This window comes from Podarcis bocagei, assembly GCF_964188305.1.
Source record: "Podarcis bocagei genome assembly, chromosome: 5".
NCBI lineage: Eukaryota > Metazoa > Chordata > Lepidosauria > Squamata > Lacertidae > Podarcis > Podarcis bocagei.
Window position 1 is genome coordinate 42,665,366 of NC_138129.1, and position 20,986 is coordinate 42,686,351.

At 45.0% G+C, this 20,986-nt stretch overlaps 1 protein-coding gene and 1 long non-coding RNA gene across 2 annotated transcripts in view; one reads left to right on the forward strand and one right to left on the reverse strand.

Annotated features, from left to right (window-relative positions):
• The window catches only part of LOC308586709, a 280,032-nt gene that overhangs the window by 92,458 nt on the left and 166,588 nt on the right, over window positions 1-20,986 (reverse strand). The window lies entirely within an intron of this gene.
• SLC45A3 (solute carrier family 45 member 3) overlaps window positions 2,934-20,986 on the forward strand; it is a 52,157-nt gene continuing 34,104 nt past the window's right edge. Inside the window, exon 1 of the mRNA XM_081193499.1 lies at window positions 2,934-3,249. The gene's annotated coding sequence lies outside the window, so the exon portion shown is untranslated. The remainder of the gene's footprint in view (window positions 3,250-20,986) is intronic.

Below are 20,986 nucleotides of genomic sequence, written 5' to 3' on the forward strand. Positions count from 1 at the left end.
ACTGTTGTCAAGTGGAAACTCCTAACAGCAGCGTTCGAGGTTTCCAGCCAACCATGTCCCTCCTTTAGGATATTCCATTCTGTTCCCCTTTTCCCTTTTCCAACATTCCATGAGTACTGGGCATGCTCAGTTATTACTGAGCTGGTTTCTTGGAGGGGTTGGGTTTTTTGCTAATACCTCACCCATGTTTCTCAGTGACTCTATTTTTTTGGAGCACCATTCCTATGGGCACTTACCCCCTCAGTGTGTTATTAGAAGGGGTAGTGGGTATTTTTTAGTAGAGTATAGCTGGGAAAATCAAATGTATGGCCTGTAGACTGTCTTTAGAATCTTATTTTAACTGGTTTAGTAACAACTGAAAAGGAAGACAATTATTCAATAGCAGCAGCCCTTAAAGTCTTACAGCTTAACTTTCTACTCCTTCTTATTTCCATTCTGTCCCTAACTCTTTCCCCCTTGTGAGAATGTGTTCATGTTAATAATTCCCTGCAGGTGGGCATTTCTAGACTTGGCTCACTGAAAAAAAATGCAAACTCCATCTGGAACGCAAAGTGCAGGAAAAGCAACTAACATCAACATTTACCTAACTACTTTTCTCTTACACAAAATAAATGATGCTTCCTGGTTAGAAATCTCTCCACACCAGTTTTGAACTCCTGTTATTTTTACAAATATAAATAGAATTGTGGGTTTTTTGTTTTTGGTTTCTTACAATTGCACAATGAGCAGGAGCTGGGAAGCACTTGGAGCTTCTAAAGGAAACAGTGCTGGCTTTTTGCACCCTTCAGTTGCCTCCAAGAGCCATGCCAATGGATTTGTTCCCATTGGTTCAAGTGACTATGAGTGCAGGTGTTCCACATGCTTTTTCCCATGCAGTGCGGGTTCCAGTCTGCAAGCAATTTGGACGGAACAGCTGTCCGGCATGGAAAACAAGGCGACTGTTGTGCAGTCAATCCAAAATTAAATTAAAAGTGCAAGGGATGAGATGGTAAGTGTAGAAGAGGAGGCAATGATATCTGGCATTTGCAATATTTTAACTGGTCTTCGTTTAGTGGGTACTACATTTGGCTAAAGTCCTGGCCCAGTCACGAGCGAGAATAAATTGGCTCAGCTCTACTGAATTGTATACTGTATCTGTAAGTGCTTGTCTAATTGGAGAACAGATGTCACCCCACCCCCCAAATGCGTCCGTGCCTCTGTTTGCAAGCATTTGGGCAAACATCTATTTGGCCACACATATGTTCAGGGAATGTCCACATTCATGTATGGCTGAAGAGTTGTCACAACCTCATGCTGCATGAAGTTCTAAATGGGCCAGAGTGTGAAATCAATTTCTATGCAAATTTACACGGAGTTAAAACAAATTGCCCTTGTAGCATTCACAAATGATGCATGAGTGACAGAAGATTCACAGGGCATTGCTCCATTCAAAGATGATATTGCTGAACAGGCTGCTCGCCACCTCCCAAGGCAGTCTGTTGAACACTTGAGCAGCTCTTACCATAAGGAAATTTCTTCCAATGTTTAGCCAAAATGGTGATGACATCCTATCTAGCTAACAGCATTTCATTTGGCTGTCCAAAGTAACTTTGTGACACCAGTGCCATAGGCAACATCCTATGCAGGAAAAGCCATGGGCATCACAGAGAGAGAAATCCTATGCTCAGTGGGCCTTACTCCAAGGTAAATGTGCACAGTATTGCTCTCCTGATCCCCACTCTACTAGAACAGGCTTAAAATGGAGGTAAGATACAAGGAATCTCCACTGACATAGATAGGTTAGAAAGTTCTTCCTCTACAGTATAGTAACCATCCACCTCACATCTTTAAGAAGGTGGACTCAGTCCAGGCATCCCCAACCTGCGGCCCTTCAGATGTTTTGGCCTACAACTCCCATGATCCCTAGCTAACAGGACCAGTGGTCAGGGATGATGGGAATTGTAGTCCAAAACATTTGGAGGGCCGAAGGTTGGGGATGCCTGACTCAGTCCATTGAATTGTTAAGTAAGAGAGGCCATATGCTGGTTGTAGATTCCAAAGGAGGGAAGGACAGAAATGTTTGTGGTGCAGCAGCTCTCTTTACTTTCTCCTTCAATACTTGAACATCCAAAGGTCGAGTGATTTGCAAGTAATAAATAATCAACATCATGTGTGTTTGGAGGCAATAGTTTAGCCTGTGAGAGAAGGTCATTTGAGATCCACTTAATCCAGGTGAAATTTTGAATCCAGTGGTGTTTTTAAAATAAATGACATACATTTTCTATTAGGTAATTCTGTCTATTTTCATCTAGGTATTGGGCAGAGTGAAGAAAGTGGAGAAATTGCTCCCCCACCCCCATTTGTGCAAGTAAGTTCCACTGAAATCAACCTTAGCTTTCCTCCTCTGCCTCTCCATCTAGGAAATATTTCACACTTTTCCTGGGTAAGACCTACAGAGTAGAATTGGGTGGCTGTTGTTGTAGTCCCCTTTAACAACTAATATTCGAAAGTCATCGTTCTGGGTCAAACCCTCTCACCGCAGCTTCCAGAATCACACCCATAAGTAATAATAACATTCTGGCAACCCCCACGCTAACAACAAAACATTAAGCCCAACATAATATCCTCAAATAGCATGTTAAGTGAAGCTAGGGATTGCATCGCACAATCATCCTACCTAGACCCATCGAAATGAATGGGTGTGGCGAACTCTGCTTCACTGATTTCAGTGGGTCTACTCGGAGTATAATTTAGTTGACCATCATAACGCTTGTATCGCAGCGTTGTGTTCGGGACGGGGCTGTTTACTGCAAAATAGACTTCATTGAAACGAGTGGAAACTTCCTACGTTTCCCTCGACAGATGTGTGTGTGTATAATCTCGGTCTACCCTTCCCTTCCTTCCCTCCAGAAAACATCGCCGTCTGCAACCCCCCAAGCGCTCTTCGGTCGCCGAGTCTCTTCCAGTCGCCGCCTGGAAGTTCATAGCCGGTACGACCGGAGGAGAAGCCCCCGCCCCGCCCCCTCGACGATGCCTCGGGGTCGGGAGAAGCCCTTCTGCCGAACCCGACCAAAGCCAACCTCACTCCACCCTGGCGGCCTCGGCGCATGCGCCCTGGGGCTGGCCAATTTAAAAGGCGGCAGAGCGAGACACTGGCGGGTATTGAGCGCCTCTGCACAAATCCCGGCGCGGAGGGGGCCGAAGCGGAGAGGCGGCTTCGCCGGGGAAGGAGACATGCTGGCGGCGGCGGCGCTGCTGCTTCTATGCCAGGTACGCGAAGAGCACGTGCGCCTGGGCCGAGCCCCCTCCTGCCAAGTCCGTGGGCACTCCCCACCACTTTTAAAGACTGCAAAGCATCTTCTCCAGAAGTAGAGAGTTGTCTTTGCCCTTGAATTGGAGCCGGGGGGAGGGAGGTGGAAATCCCCGGGGATGCTCCTTGCAGAGGGAGGAGGGGGCGAGTGCAGAAGGGGAGCCCGGCGGCCCCTCCCGGCCGGCGCTTCTCCGGAGTTTGGCGGGACGGGGCGGCTGCAGGCAGGCGCTCGGCGTGTCCTCCGCTGTGGGCGGGCGGCTGCTTGGAGGGCGCGCCGGGAGAGGAGCAGCCGGCTCGGCCCGGGAGCCCAAGGCGGCCCAAGGCACGCCGCGCCTGCTCTGCAAGAAGCCCGCCAGGTTCTTGGGCGCGATCATGCCGGATCTCTCTTTTGGGAAATCTTCGTCTCCGGAAAAGTTGAGATGGGGGCGGCGGGGGAGGAGGCGTGAGTCACGCACTGAACCGCCGGGTGTTTATTTTGGTTGAACTCGCGGCAGCCTTCCCTGGTGACGGACGCGTCAAAGATTCCCTGCTCGGCTGCTCCGATTTCCTGGTTGCCTTTAACCTGGAGCAGGTGGGGCTGAATCAAGGCGCCTCGGTCCAGCGGGGCGGGGGCGATGGGATGTTGCCGGTGCCTGCCTTGCTCTTTGACTGCTTAATAAGAGCTGGGATGCTGGCTGGCCAAGGGACCCCCGTCTGCTCCGGATAAGTGGATCAACAAGCGAACTTCATCCTCCCGTCTTCCAGCCTTTCTGGAGCACGTGCGCTGCCATCGGATCGACTTCTCTAAACAAGAAGTCCGGCTTGTGGGATGAGTTACCCCGAGAGAAGCGATAGGGCCGCTCGTCACTTGAGAGAGCCATGAGTTGATACAGTCCAGTTGCCGGCTGTCCCGTATAGTCCAAACACCACGCTTTTAAGAAGCTTGGCATGTGTCAAGGGAGAGAGTACAGATCCTTCATTCTTTGGCAGCATGTCCCTTACTCCCTACTGTGCAACATTGGTGATGCTGTTAAGGTTTCTGGGTGCAGAATGGGTAGCAACACAATGGTAGGATTCGGGGGGCCCTGGGTCGTCCCCCCAACAATTGACGGACACCAAGCAGTGCTGGGCAGCTGGTGGTTTAAATTTTCCAGAGCGACTTTATGTTAGAAGAACTATGGGAAATTTAAATGACCGCTAGCATTGGAGCCAAGTCTTAGGGGCCTGAGGTCCTTTCCCCCCTCCAATAAAATATCTGCCCCCCAAGTTAATGGACATTACCATTCAAACGATGTGCGCTCGCTGTGTCTTGTGATTGATTATACTGGGTGGGGCTTACCTGCCCCCCCAATATTTTATTCAAGTTGACACCCCTGGCAGCTAGAGCCTACCATCTAGTGTGCTGCTTGAAGCACTGAACTGATATTCGCCCCCCCCAAAGTGGGAGGAAGGTAGGTGTCAGCAGTGGGCCTTGCCACAGATTCCTGCATTGCAGGGGGTTGGGGTCCCCCCAACTTTGATTCTAGGGTGGTGGGCCCCCAGCAGCAGGCCAAAGATGCCAGGTACTGTATTGGCACCAGTGCTGTGTAGAACTGAAGTAACATCACTTACTATTTTGGGCCGTGTTTCCCCACTGCGCTTTTGGAAACTGTTTGAAAGCAGCTTTGGAATTGTGAATGGAATCTGAACGTGCCTTATGCAAGGCACCCATGTCCAGAGTGAGGGTGCAAGGACAGGAATGGACCCTTGAATCATGAAGAACCCACCTCACTTTTTTATTTACAAAGTCAAGGTCTGAGCACATCCTGCCAGGCAAAAGATTGCCACACAATGGAAATTGGCTGTTGACTATTTCTCTAGTTGATTACCCATGTTTCTCTGTCAAACACAAAACTCCTGGGAGGATTTCATCATGTTTGTGCCACAGACAGACAGCATGTAGCTCAGATTATGCAACTTGTCCCGCTGTTAAGATCCTTTTCCTAATAGTTAATCAAACTCTTATCTTGACATAACTTGTGTTCCCATAGGCAATGAGTAAGCAACTGTTCTCTGTCTTTTTGAAACAGAACAGCTATTGACTGTAGAGAATAAGGAATAATTCAGCTGTGCACTTTTTATGTAGTATCACAAGCTTATGCAATTTCTGTGCTCCTTTTTTCACCTTTTCCTGTAGAATGCCGCTGTGTAAATCAAGTTTGCACTCTTCAGTATCAGCCGAAGCTAATCCAATAAAAACTATTGCCTTAATTTCCTTCTTTTTCTAGCTTTGGGGAGCCTGAGTAATGGATTCTAAGTAGCACTAAGCCTTTATGACAGGATGGGCTATAACCCTAGTGTTTTAGTTAGGATTATCTGAGATACGGCGCACCTGCTAACGCAAGCACAGAGCAGTAGTTTAGTGCAATGATGATGGAAAGTGCAAATATTTGAGTAATGAGTAAGCTTACACGTTCAGCTCAGAAGCAGTGTGCTGATGTTCTATTTGACTCCCTCATAAAACTTTTCTTTGCAGTTCTTCCTTTTCTCTTCTGTGCGAAGTACAGAAACTCTTGGAAACCTCAGTAGCCTGAGTAAGGGCTGTGGTTCCCGGTTCCTAACACTCTGAGGGACAAATTCATCGATGATGAATGCAAAGGAAGCTCAGGCATGCTGCCACATCAGCACCCCTTTGTGTGGTGCGCATGGAATTGCTGTGCTTTTTCCACATGTGATACTCCTCTCCACATACCCCTCCCTTTTCTGTAGGAAAACTTTATATAGGGACCAGCAGTTTTGCTTTGTTTAAATTCTGTGATAATGTGTGGTGCCGTTCTCCTTTCAGAAGCTAGTGCATAATGTTGTGTGTGTGTGTGTGTGTTTTGGGGTGGGGGGAACATGATCAAAAGGAGATTGTACTGCTAAGCAATAGCTTTAAGGGATTGTTGGTAGAGCACTCTGAAACAGGCTGAGAAAGAGTGTTTTCAAGAAAGCTGCATGAATAGTTAAGAGCAGGTATTATTAAACTATAACTCCCCTGAGCCTCAGCATTAGTATCCACATGTCAACATTGGTATATTCTGTGCCTATTGGTCAGCTAAGAGACATTGGATTGAGGTTATAGTGATGTGTTCTAGGTGCTCATTAATTAATAGAATAAAATAAATTTAAATAGTTATTAAATGTATATACCTCTGTTCATCTGGGGATCACTGGGCGGTTTACAGTCTATCATGCTCTTTGATGCTTATGTATCCTTTGTCATTCTACTAATCTTCAGAAAATGTGACAGACAGCAGGACAGAATATGGAGATGTTTGAATAATTAGATCAGTACAGTGGTTTGATAAGGTTCTTCTTTCTTACCATGTGTTTAACGCAGCCCAGCTTATTTCTGACTGCTGTATTCTGTTACAAGTCTAACTTAATGGTTAGGACTCACAAAGCAGTCGATTTAGAGCAAAATGCAGTTGTACATCTGTCTATAAAGGTGGCAAGCCATTGATCACTGGTAATGTCTGTTCTATGATCAAGGCATATTCTAGCATGATGTTTAAGGAGAGGCTGTCCTTAAGACACAGCACGCCAGTATTTGTTTTAAAATCTGAAACATTTCTCATGTTTTGATAGAAGCTGCCTGGTCCCCTAGATATGTAAATACTTTTAATAAAGCAAACATAGTTGGATAAAGTAGCCTTGAAGGGCATTCTGTAGAATACATAGTTGCCACCACCCTGTTTGGCTTCCTGTGACACACTTTACATGGAGTTGCCTTTGAGGAGTGTAAGCAAACTTCTGATGGTGCAGAGGGCAGCAGTTGGAGGTTTTGCTAGAGCTAGTTCTTTTGGAGGGACGCAGGTGGCACTGTGGGTTAAACCACAGAGCCTAGGACTTGCCGATCAGAAGGTCGGCGGTTCGAATCCCCATGACGGGGTGAGCTCCCGTCCCTGCTCCTGCCATCCTAGAAGTTCGAAAGCACGTCAGAGTGCAAGTAGATAAATAGGTACCGCTCCAGCAGGAAGGTAAACGGTGTTTCCATGCGCTCCTCTGGTTCACCAGAAGCGGCTTAGTCATGCTGGCCACATGACCCGGAAGCCGTACACCGGCTCCCTCGGCCAATAAAGTGAGATGAGCGCCGCAACCCCAGAGTCGGCCACGACTGGACCAGGTCAGGGGTCCCTTTACCTTTACTTAGTTCTTTTGTAGCATGTGACACCATTGCTATTTGTATCCATTGCTGGCTCCAGTCTTTTTCCAGACCTGTTTAAGGCCTTTATCCTCTGTGGCTCATAACCAGGATTCTTACAGGTTCACTTCTTCCTACCTAAACTTGCCCATCTAGTCAGGTGATTGGGAGCAGAGCCTTCTCCATATCCCCTGCCATACAAGTTGGGCTGTTGGTGATTCCAACAAGGGGCTTCTTCCAACATCATGGAACTTCCTGTCTAAGGAAGTCCGCTTGGCTCCTTCACTGACTGCATTCAGACACTACCTAAATACCATTTAAATTTTCTGCAAGCCTGTGGCCTCACTGCCAGATTTGTCTTCTGTCCTTTGGGTTTTTCTCCTCCTTCAAATTGTTTTATTTTCTGTGCTGCTGTTATTAGTTGTTGTTTTCAAGTTGCTGCTGTTGATCCTTGTATCTCATGGTAGTCAAAAGGCTCATGAGCTGGACAAGTGGGCTGTAAATGCTTTAAATAAAATAAATAAATGACAGGCAAGGGCCAGAAATCTGAATAGCCTCTATAATGCAATAAGTAGCAAGATGCCGCTGTCTATCATGTTAAGACAACACCTTCATGAGAGCCTGGAAGCTTCCACTTAAAGGACAAGTTGCTGCTGCCGTGCTTGTGGGCAGAAACAAGAGGTGTGAGTGCTGTTTTCCAGCAGCTAGAGATTAGGACCTCATTCTTGCCCCTGCCTCCCTTTCTGCCTCATTGACTCCACTTCTTCTGTGCCAGTGATTCATGCAAGAATTCCTCATTTTCTTCTTGCTTATCCAGCCTGTTCTCTGCCAAATTTCTAAATCAGCAAAATTTCAAATTTTCTTCCCAGAATCAAGTACTGTATGCCCTTTTTTACACCTATTGCTCAGTTGACTTCTCAGGTTTCTGCATTTGAGTTTTTAATTTTGAATGCTGCAGCTCCTCATTGTAGACATTTACACAAAGCCTGCTTATCAGCAGTATTTTAAGGTATTTTTCACACATGAGGTACCTATATGAGCTAGAAGCTCCATTTTATTTACGTGTGCTGTTTTAAATATTGTGATGATGGGCATAAACCGCATAAATAGCACAGTGCAGAGCTCTTTTCCGGAGTATTGTATGATAACAGTCTTAAGTGCCAGTGGCTTCTCTTACTATAGCAAAAATTCTTATATACAAGCAAAGTGAAGCTAATTTTTTCTTTGTTTTTCAATGCCCGAGTTAGCAATATAATCTCGTAGGTTGCTTAACTTTTGACCACTGCTATAATGCAAGTAACAAAATTCAGGGTTTCTTACGTAAACTTCTAATTTGAAAGATGAAGAGATTGTCAAATGGCTGGAAGGCTCAGTTTCCTTCCTTGATGGTATCTCTTTCACTGCCATGTAGCTCTGCTGGGGATGAATGTAGTATGTTTCATGCACTGCATTACTCTTGATGGAACCTTGTCTGGGGGTGTAATCAGTTGACCCATTTGGATCAGTGAGGCTTTCCTCGTAGCTGAACTCAACCTGAGTTCTTCTGAAGCAGGGTTGAAAAATCACTTGTACAGTTTCCAAAGGGGAAGCCACATTAAGGCTGTGGTTGCAAAAACTATGATGATTCTTATGGCACTTTCAAGACTAGGGATGGGGAAGGGGATTGAATTCATGACTCATTTGAAGCTGAATTTATCATGTTCACTTTTTTCAAAACAATATGCAAACCAAAAGAGAGATATCTGTCAAATTTCATACTCATCCAAATTTTGCTATGCAGTTTGCCAACTAAACAATGCTTACAAAAATGCATGCATTCAGGGAAAGTGTGCATAATTTTTTCTAAACTTTATTTGGTTTTTCAAATTAAAATTAAAAAATTGTGCATAAAAAATAATATTTTGGCAAAAATAGCACACTGCAATGCATTATATTAGGGGAAACAGCTTGCAAAAATGTGTATATTAGTGAAAACTGCACATAAAAATGTGCTTATTAGGAGAAATTCACACCAAAATGCTGCTGAATTTTCATGAGGATTTTTTTTAAAAAATAATTCTCATATTGCCGCAAAATGTCATGGAGAACTGAATTTTAGTTCAGAAAGATGAGAATCTAAGAGAACTGAATTTGACAGATGTGTCCATCCCTATGCAAGCCTTAACCAATTTATTAGGGTATAAGGCTTTTGTGGAATGGATTCATTTCATTAGATGCAATAAAGCACTGTTCTCAATTGGTAAGCATGTGTACATGAATATATAGAGTGTGTGTACAGTATCTGAGTATAGGGTGGGCATGTACATGAGTGTAGGAGGGAAATTGTAAGCATTGGGGTCAAAAGGCAAAGAAATTATTGCTTTGCAGCTGCTGCTGCTACTATAGAAACTGCAGTAGATGAGATCCAAGTATACTCATACTGCTTTGAAGGAAAACATGTACATAATGTGGCTTTAGTAGTAGATAGGTAGCCGTGTTGGTCTGCCATAGTCAAAATAAAAAAATTCCTTCCAGTAGCACCTTAAAGACCAACTAAGTTAGTTCTTGGTATGAGCTTTCGTGTGCATGCACACTTCTTCAGATACCAGGTATCTGAAGAAGTGTGCATGCACACGAAAGCTCATACCAAGAACTAACTTAGTTGGTCTTTAAGGTGCTACTGGAAGGATTTTTTTTATTTTGATAATGTGGCTTTGAGATGGTTTGTAGGAACCCCATCTCATTGGCATGTATTTTCATTACACGAGGCTTAATTTGAGGCTGGGGAAAAAAATCTCTAAACTGCAAGGCTGTGAAGACTTGGACACCTTGGTAAGGAACCAAATTCTTGGCTCTGTGGAACTGCCCAAGAAATTGCTGTGTGTTCTTTATTCCTCCTCATCCTTTCTGCTAGTTCCTAGGAGGTCCTTTGAACTTGTGGCACCGTTGGTGTCTCTTCTCCTACCCAAATAGGAATCTGTTCCTGCTTTAAGTCTGAAAATATTTATTTTAACATTTTGCCAGTCTGAATATGAGAAAAGGCAGGCCCTGGGAAAATAAGGAACGGAATAGAAGGAACGCAACTCAAATAGCATTTTTTTGTTTTGTTTGGGGAGGCAGAGCGCGAGGACTGGAATATGTTCTTCAGCAAGCAGGTGCCAGGTCTGCAGGCACTCCATAAAAAACCATCTCTTAATGCCTGTGTTGTGGCTGCATTCTGGTCGTAAAAGTATTTCCCACAAGGAGATTGAGCACAGAGGAGAAGCAGCTCCTTCGGTGAGATATGGCATTGACCTTCCTTGCTCTGGAAACAATCTCTGCTCCAGCTGTTTATAGTCAGAATAACCTGCTCTGGGTTGACTTGAACAAGCCGTGGGGTTAATCATGCAAACTTCAATGAACCCCAGGCCTGTTTTTGCATGCAGCGCTCTGGTGATTTATGGTGTGATCTAGCAGCTTAGAAAGCTTCCAAGCCCATGACATCCCCACTGGATTGTAGTGAGGCCTGCAGCAGAATCTGGAGTTATGTGTGGCAGTTTCTAAAAATGGAATGTTCACGTTCCAAAAGTTCACTTAAAAGTTAAAATATAGAAATTTGTTGAGCTATGTAGAGTTCATAGGAGGTAGTAGCTCATCTCCTCCCTATTGTGCTATGATGAGAGTTTCTGTACTGATACTGCTAACAAATTAATGTATATCAGTGAACATGCATGCTAGATTTTAACCTCCTATCCAAATAAAACCTGAAGTTTTCAGTTAATTTAAACTTCAAAGGCCAAAATGGTTTTAAGGCCAAAACAACTTTCGCTGCTGCGATGTTGTCATAGCTGCCATCTAAGGATCAGAAGCTGCTGCTTCATTATGCCTTAATTATTCCTCTGTGCCACATTTTGAGAACCAGCAGAGACCAAAGCTTGAGTGTTCCAGTTCGTGAGAACCTCTTCCTTGCTCCTCCTCTTGGAGCAGTAAACCAAGTACAAACCTTGACTTCCACTTTTGGTTTGTTTGTACTGAAACAAAGCACAAGTGCTGCTTCACACATAATGCTAAGGGAGTGCTGGGGGTTGTTGTTTTCCTCCTGGGGTGGGACAGGGAGGAGAGGGGTGGACCCAACTGAACAGCATGAACCAGCTCACTGATCATTCACAGGAATCCATAGCTTGTGACTTACCGTTACACACAAACCAAGCATCTTTCTTTCCTGCCCACTTTTTAATCAGGACTGGCTCCAAAGCAACTATAACCTGTTACAAAGTTAACTTATAAGGTGTTGAGGATACATGATTGTGTGTTCACACACACACACACACACACACACACACACACAATGTGAACATTTGACATGTGCTGCTGTTTGAGAAACAGAAATCTGAAATCCATTGGGCACAAAGAACTACTTTCTCAATTCTTTGGATCCTGGCCTGGCCCTCACCTCCCTCTAAAGCAGGGAGTGGCCCTCTGGATGTTGTTGGATTACAACTCTCATCAGCCCTAACCATTGGTCACACTGTTTTCGGCTGAAGGGAGTTGGGAGTCCAGTGACACCTGGAGGGCCCCCAGGTTTCTCCACTCATCAGCAGTAGATCCAGGACACCAAGAGGCATGCTGGAAGAACTTAAAATCCTTGAAATGGAAGGAATGATGCTGCAGTGGACTCCCATTTTCAGTGGATGAATTTTTCCCATCTGAATCACTTACCTTCCGCTGGTTGCATCCTTCCTAAAGTACCTTCATTTTGACACCTTCCATTTTATCCAAAACCGAACTTTTCTATGATGTCTTTGGCTTAACCCCAAGTACTCGTAACTGCATTCACCCATATTCATCATCTGCTGTGAACTGTGCTTCGCCCCTTCATCCCACTGTTTCCCATCTCATGTTTCCTCTCCCTCTTAGAATCATAGAATCATAGAGTTGGAAGAGACCACAAGGGCCATCGAGTCCAACCCCCTGCCAAGCAGGAAACACCATCAGAGCACTCCTGACATATGGTTGTCAAGCCTCTGCTTAAAGACCTCCAAAGAAGGAGACTCCACCACACTCCTTGGCAGCAAATTCCACTGTCGAACAGCTCTTACTGGCAGGAAGTTCTTCCTAATGTTTAGGTGGAATCTTCTTTCTTGTAGTTTGGATCCATTGCTCCGTGTCCGCTTCTCTGGAGCAGCAGAAAACAACCTTTCTCCTTCCTCTATGTGACATCCTTTTATATATTTGAACATGACTATCATATCACCCCTTAGCCTCCTCTTCTCTCCTTGGGGCAGGTATTTGTCTGTCTGTCTCTGCCCCCACCTTTCTCTTTCTTTCTTATTGGCTTTTACTTGATGAAGATACAAAGAGCAGGAAGAGGAAAACAAGCCAATTGTCATTCTGGTCTTCCATCGTGTTGCATAATGAAGTTTCATAATAGCCAGGTGAAGTGGTTGCTGCAGAAGACAGTTCAGGGAAGAGTAGAGAAGCCAAATGGCAGTTTTACCCAGCCAAGCTGATGGAGGGAACTTCAGGGTTACCCTGAAAAGCAATTTTAGAAAGCTGAACTTTTATTATTTATAAAGCATATAATACTTTAACCCCACTGTTTCACCTCTCCTCAGCTGCAGTCAAGTGTGCTGCGTTACTGGGTGTATTGATAGTGCTGTACAAACAAGTTGGCCAACTCTGTTCTACTACATATTTGTAGCAGGACCATCCTTGCTTGCCTTATACCAGTCAATGAATGGTTGTGGACAAAGCTGCAATCCTGTGCACATGTTCTCTAGAGTAAGTCCTACTAAACTTAATAGGCGTTATTTCTCATTCACACACGGAAGACACTACCTGACAATGCATTCATCAAGTGACAGTTATGCAAGTATGAAGTGACCTTTGGTTGTGATCTGTGTCTTGCACAATTATTTCCATTTTCATATGGAACGCAGGGGAAACATGACATAAAATACCCATTCAGATTAAATTTGGTGCATCTCTGTGGGGGTACCTCATCTTTAACCCTGGCTGGTTTGAGAGCAGTTGTGGACATTGGTGGATGTCGTGGGGAACCTGTGGCCCTCCAGATCTTGCTAGAATACAGCTCCAGTAATTCTTGACCATTGGTCATTCTTCTGGGAGTTGACATAAAATAACATCTGGAGAGTCACAGGTTCCTCATCCCTGCTCTGTAACTTTTTGCATGCTCTTATAATACACCATACAAAGTGAACTTCAGTGACAAAACATTATGTGCTTTATAAATGATGAAGTTCAGCTTTCCATATGCATGTTTGAAACTTAACCGTGAAGATGTCAGGACCCATTTGTGATTGGGAATAATCTGTTACCCAGCTACCCTTCCGCTTCACCTGTGTTTCCCATGAACTTTGATATGGTAAACACAGCTAGAGGTGGGCAAACATCTCAACAAATGAAACATAAAGGGCTATTGGGAGAGAAAGTGTGTCCTTGCAATTTCCAGAGGCTGTCTGCAAGTCTACTCTCAATTGCCACCCTGTCCATGTGACGCACCAGTAAGTGAGAACATTTATAACTGGCCTTGTTTGTTCTGTTTAGCCATGCTGTGTATCAACACAGGACTGTTTGTGTTACGAGTGTAGCAGACAAGATCAGCCTACAGACGGACATGAGCCAATAATCTAATGCTGAACCCAACTCCTTTTACTTTTTTAAAAGCAGGATCTGATCATCTGGCAGCCATGAAACCAGTTATCACCTCAGCTTCTCTGTGAGGCTAAACTGATGTGCCATTTGCAGAAGTGGATTAACTGGGATTAACTGGGACCAAAAAAGGCCAAAATCATACCCAAAACATTTGGCAGATGATTAGAATGATAAAGTCAACACTGAGCAGTTTTTAGCTTTGTGGGTGGCTTCAGGGAGAGCTGAAACCTTTGCCATGAAACTTTCATAAAACCCCAAATATTATTATTTAGTCCCATCAGTAAGTAGTTGTAATTGATTTATGGGTGCTGGTTAATAATTCCTATTAACAATAAGCCCGATGTGGTTTTAGGAGATTCACAAACTGCCTCTGAAAATACTGTAATGCTGGATTGTAGAAATTGTATTAAGTTCATTCATGGGAGCAAAGTAAGGCAGCCCATTACAAATTATGTAACTTTCAATCCTGCTGTAGAGACGAGCCTTGCCTCTTTTCATACCATTTTTGTATGATCTTGCCAACCTGATGCCCTCCAGATGTGTCAGACAGACTACAACTCCCATCAGCCTCAACCAACAGGGTGGTAGCTGAGGCTGATGGGGAATTCAGTTCAAAACATCTGGAGGGCATGAGATCGGTGAAAAGTACCCAGTTCCTCCAGTTTGCAAATGATCTTTGTTTCTAATCTATTCTTTCTTTGGAGATTGTGAAGAGGGAACCTGCTGGCTATGATCAAAGAAGACACACACACACACACACACACACACACACACTGGCATTAAACTTCTCTGGCAGGGATATAAATAGCTGGAATTGCAGACCAGAAAATTGCCATGGGGGAAAATGCATTAGCTACCACGTGATCACAAAAAGGCCCATTAGTATTGTGTGTCTGTCTGTGTCTGGGATCCAAAGTGTATTCTCCGACTAGGAGCAAAAGGTCATGCTCTTAAGTTCAGTCAGAAAAAAGTAATAAAATGTGGAGCCCTCTGTCATAGTCTCTTCAAAGCATCTTACAGTGGAGACTTTGAACACTGGGTCTTCCTCCTGTCTTTGCTATAACGGCGTGCATGTCAGATATGACTTTTCTGTTGGCATAAAAAACCAGTCTCCCTATCCCAAGCTTGCAACTGAACTCCGCTTTGCCCTGTTAATGCTAGTACTCAATTGACCAGATGGTTGGCTATGGCTTTTTCCAAAGAAGATGCTCTCTCTGGGTGATCAGAGCTGCTGTTGTGTCCTGGAATGCAATCCTGAACCCTGAAAAGCAGGTTTTTGGAATGGCTCACAAACAAGTCTGCTCCAACCCAGACCTCCCCTATCTAGCCAGCGGTGTGTTTGGACTTGGCAGGGGAAAAGTTATGTTGGACCATCCCATGGGAACTGCTCTATATTTTATCTCTTTAGATATCTGTTTCTATATTGTACACACAAACGGTATCAAACTGTTCTTCCTTAGAGAAGAAACCTTTAGAGAGATGCACTTCAGACACCCAAGGATTGCATTCCTTATATTCAAATTATAAATGGCAGTGTTGGTACTAAGAGGAGAAACAGATACAGGAGCCACAGGATGGTAAAGACCACATGACTACCTACAACTTTTATGTGCTTTAAAGAATACTGCATTTCTCTGTCCAGGAGAGGGGTCTTCAAAGTGGAGAGAAATGAACTTTCAGTGCCAGAGACTTAAATTTTGAGGGGGTTACATGTCCTCCAAATACAAGGTAAATTTTCTTAGTTTGGCTTCTGTTGACTCTGTACCTAGTGCACACCCTCAAAAGAAATCTTCAGTTTTGTAAATATAAATACTTTCATTTTTATCTTGTCTGGATGTCAGAAAGCTGAAGTCATCCTTGTGTTTTGACGAGGATTAGAGACATAACCAAAGTAACTGCTAAATTTTATATCTTCAAAAATGGGGAAACAGCATTTTTGCTTCTTTGTCTCTGTAGTCTTGGGTACATCTTGCAAATCTGTCTTTCCCCTAGTAAAGCTAATCCAATTATGACTGCATAACTCCTCCTGCACTCCATTTTAAGACTGTTACAAACTGCAGACTTTGGGACGACAACATGCCCAGCTTTTTCTCTCTCCAGCTCCCCCACCCCCACCCCAACCAACATTCATAGAGCATGATTAAAAGAGATCTGGAGAATTTGAAAGCTTGCTTACTGTGTCATGACTCTATGGCACACTGTGGCTTTGGGATTATTCCTTTTGCTACGTGCCTTTTGGGAACTTGAGAAAAAGTTTTCTGGTTTCTGGGTCTTGCTTCTCCTAGCTGTGAAACGCTAGACCAGACAAAGGAAAACTCCGGCCTTCCAGATGTTTGGGACTACAATTCCCACCACCCCTAGGTAACAGGACCAGTAGTCAGGGATATTGGGAACTGTAGTCCAAACATCTGGAGGGCCGGAGTTTGCCTATGCCTGTGCTAGACACTAGTATTTCTCTTCTTTCCTTGTGTGGGATTGCCCACTGGAAATGCTTGAGTGTTCGAGTAAAGGCTGCACTTTTTGGTGGGTGCTTTTGGGATCCATGGCAGCTGTGCTTTCCAAACTCCCCCCCCCCCCGCATGAACCACTTAAAAATTGTGCAGAGTCTTACTGAGTTTTCTGCCTGTTGTAGCAGCTGCATTAGATGCTATATGTTTTTAAATTGTATTTTTATTCCATAGAATTCAGACTAATATAATAAAATGCAACATAATAGACAAAAGAAGCAATCTAAAAACAATTCAAAATCAAAATGAATACAGGCAACTCTCAATTTGCCTGCTTTTGCATGTGCAACTGTGTATGCACATGCTGTCTTTGGCACTGGAAGAGGGTGGAACGAGGTGGAATGCTCCGCTGACATACACACACAAAGACCCAGAACGTAAGGGGGTTTCCTGTATTTAATGCGATGGATGTACAGTCTCTCATCTGCAACCACAAATCCACAGACACGCTGTAGACACCTGAATGAAGGCTGCAGATCCCTGTTGTTCGCAGACCACAGTTTGGGAACCTCTGTACTGCACTTTATAAGATTTTAGTCTTTGCTAAAGTAAATGTTTCCCAAAACTGCTTCTTACCTTGATACCCTGTCTGCTATAAATAATCGCGTGCACTACTATCACAAAATCCTTGCAGGTCCCCGTTATTCTGTGAGCCTGAGAAGAGACTCTGGGGTTGTGTCAGTTCCTGTGATACCTTATGCTGAACTGCACCTCTCCATCAAATATGATTGTGTATATACATATTTTTTTCTTGCATAGCAGTAATATTCACGTAGGAATGCAACCTTGCATGAAGTGACCGTAAGTAAACTGAACTTCCTGAATGGGTGACCTGAATATGCAAATGCTGGATTGGCATTTTATAATTCCAAGGAACATAAACTCCGTAACATGTGGGGTTTTAGATTTCTGCTTTAGATAAGTTCACATTTCAGTTCCTTTTTCTAGTTGCTATTGAAACGTTTCTCCTTCCTCTTATCACTACCCTCCCCTTTTCCTTCCTTGCTTGCATGAAATAATAAAACCCCGACTGGCTCAGAAGGTAACTTAAGCCAAACAAGCATTAAATGGACTAATTTCCTGTAATATTTTCATCCTAGTAACTAGGCTCTGAAAGACAATTTTCTCCTTTTCTTCACCAAGGCAGGCTCACAGGATTACCAAAAAAGTCATACAAAATAGGGCTTACTGCCAACTGTTTGGATGAGGTCTGACTCCCGGTGTTCTTACCACATCTGCTTTGCATTCAGAAGGTCCCATGTTCTATCCCCAGAATCTTCAGGTAGGGTGGGAGAGACCCCTGTCTGAAACCACGGAGAACCTTGACCTGCCAGCATAGACAATGCTGAGGTAGTTGGACCAGTGATCTGACTTGGTACGAGGCAACTTCCTACGTTCCTTACATATGTGGGGTTGTAGAGCTGTGGCTTGGGAAGAGAAATCCACAGCCAGAGGGATCCCTTCTCTAGATTAATTTCCAGCATTTTCTGCTTGAAACCTCTTCAGAGCAAAGTGTTGCTTGCATCAATAGGCGTTCCCCACTGTACATCTGGCTCAAAGGCTTGCATGCCGCTGGCTGGCAGCAGAGGAGAAAATGTCAATAATTGCCTTTGACAGCGTGACCACGCATGGTCACAAGGGTTTGCGATGCCGCTGTCTTCAGCCTGACCTTCCTGAAGCCTATTGCATTTTTCAGATTCTTGACACCATGGAGTGATGTTAAGCTGAGAAAGTCTCTGTCTCTGTCTAGAGCTGGGGCTGTGGGGTGGGGCAGAGCCTGAAATTCTTCAGATCATGTGCCCTCCAATTTCTGGTTAGCCTGAGTGTGAGATCAGACACTGAAGCTGACCTCTTTTTATCTATGACCTTGGTGACTTGGAACTGTATCCTCTAACTTTCTAGCAAGTGTGCCTGGAGCCTGGGGCTGAAGGGGGCAGGGAACGGTGGATAGGGCTTTGGAAAGCTTCTTTTCAGTAAGTTATGTATTATTAACAAGTGTGGAGGCTTTGAGAAGATCCCCATTAAACCATTAGAAGGTCCTAGGCTGACCTTGAGAACCTCATGCTCTCCATTAAGCCTGCCTTACTGGATTGTGATGAGAATTAGGCAAGGGCAGCCCATTCATGAGGCAAGGTGAGGCAACTACATCAGGTGGCAAGATCCACAGGGGCAGCAGATTCAGCATCCAAGGAATGCATTGCCCACCACAGTGATGGATGCAGTGTGCTCTTTGGAGGCCAGATCTGCCACCTCCTTGGCAACCCCCCCCCCATGCCACTTCTACAGTGGGCTGTCTGAGAATAGGAGGTGCTTCTGGTCTCCTCTCACCCCTAGGGAGGAAATGCCAGGAGCTGCCCTCTGGGGTCGCTTGGGGTCTGCACCCACCTGGCTGGTGATTCAGAGCAGGCCCCTTCCTCCCGCAATGGCCTTTGATTCCTACTTCAGCCATCTGGTAAGTAGATGTTCACTCGCCCCCTTCTTCCCTGGTGGGCTGGGAGTGGTACCATTTTGTGGTTTGCCTCAGATGCCAAAATGTCTTGGGCCAGCCCTCTAATTAGGGTGGGGCATGTATGCAGTCTGGTGCTCCTTGGAGGAAAGGAGGAATAAAAATGTACTAAGGCCAGATTCACACTATACATTTTACTACCATAATACTGTACCACGTTAAGCTGTCATGGCTCCCGCCCCCCAAGAATTCTGGGAGCTGTGGTTTGTTAAGGGTTCTTAGAGTTGTTAGGAGACCCCTATCCCCCCCCCCAGTGGTTTAACAGTCGGTCGTTCTTCCCAGGGAACTCTGCAGCATAGCTCTATGAGGGGAACCTAACAACTAAATAAAAATAACAAATAATAATAACTGTGACAGCCCAAGGCCCAGTGGAGCCCAAAAAATCACCCCTGCAAATTCACCCATCTGCAGTGCAGACCACATGTATCAGTTGTCTGCTGGCCATGAGTCTGATGTGTCACTGATCTGTACATTTGGTAGGAAGTTGGAGTAAAGGAAATGTCATTTTCCCTCCCCGCTTTCTCAAGTAACCTCTCAGGATACAAATTTATGACAATACCTTTTGAAGTGCTTTGATCTTGCAATTGGGCCCAGATTTTTAAAGTGGGTTGAAACAATCTAGACTTGAAAGCAAACATCTTCACAGTGGGCACGGAGCGGAACGACAGAAGGCCTCTCCTCCTCTTGAAACGAATAGAGCTTGCATGCGCCAGCTCTGCTTCTCTGGACAGCTTCTTGATCCTTATCTTGGAAACTGGAAGTATTTGGTGCAAACTTAGATGCTCCTCGTTTATTGGTGTTTTAGGAAAAACAAAAGCCTCTTGCACAAAATGAAATCCTCTTCCGGCATCGTGTGGGGAATTTGTGGGCGAAGCTCCCCCAATGGCATTTTGGGGGGCACACTGAGAGCTCTCTCTTGACAGGTTTGTGTCACTTAAATACAAGTTGCAGCTAAGCAAGGGATGGATCAGGATGTCCCAGAGATAACTGGTCCAGGCTGGGACTTTCCAGGAAGATGCAGAGGCCCTGAACTTGGCACTGCTTAGAAGGGAGGAAAAACGCCTTTGGGCATTGCTGCATAATACATGACCCAACTCCTTGAAATGTGGGCCCTTTCCCCCTAAATGAAGAAGGGGTGGGGAGGGGGTCAAGATATATTGTCAGCTCCTTTTCAGCGCTGCTGTTTTCTGTTACTGGATACAGAAAGGGGCTGAGGGAGGGGAGCGAAGCCACCTGTTGGATTTTGACACTTGGCGGGGGGAGGCCATTGCCCTTTTCAACAGTGTCTGCCTGTCCTCTTTTTCTCCCTGCCTGTCTCCCTCGCTGCTTCCCTCCCCTCTCTCAGGGTTCTGTTTACAACCATCCCATTGTGGTTCTTGGGCTGGAAGCAGCTGGGTGGACTGTTTCAGGCTCAAGTGTAATTTCAGCTTCTTCAAAAGCCTTTAGAGGCCACCCCCCTCCCCTCCCGCAATCCCGGCCCGCTCTCCCCTCTGAAGAGGACAGCCATGCCAACAAGGGGATAATTTGATGGATTACTCTGCAGGGCTGAGAGGCTCTTGGCTAATCCCTTTTGTGTGTCTGTTGGACTAGACGCTCAGCAGAAGCCCTAGCCTCAGGCAGAGAAAAGGCTGCTCAGCAGGGTGGGTTTTACACACTGACATATAAATACAAGGACTCTGGTCATGTGGTGCAGGGCTTTAATCCCTGCCCACTACCATGGCCTAGAGGTTAAAGGGGGGGCACCTGTTTGGGGCTGCTTTATGTTTTTCCCACTTGGTTTGATTTACATTTTTATTCTTCTGTTAATAATAACTTGGAGAAGCAGGAGGAGGGAAGCAGACAAGATGTTGGAGCTATGGGCATAGGCCGAGGGTGGGGCCCCCGCCTGTCTTGATGCCAGTGTGTCT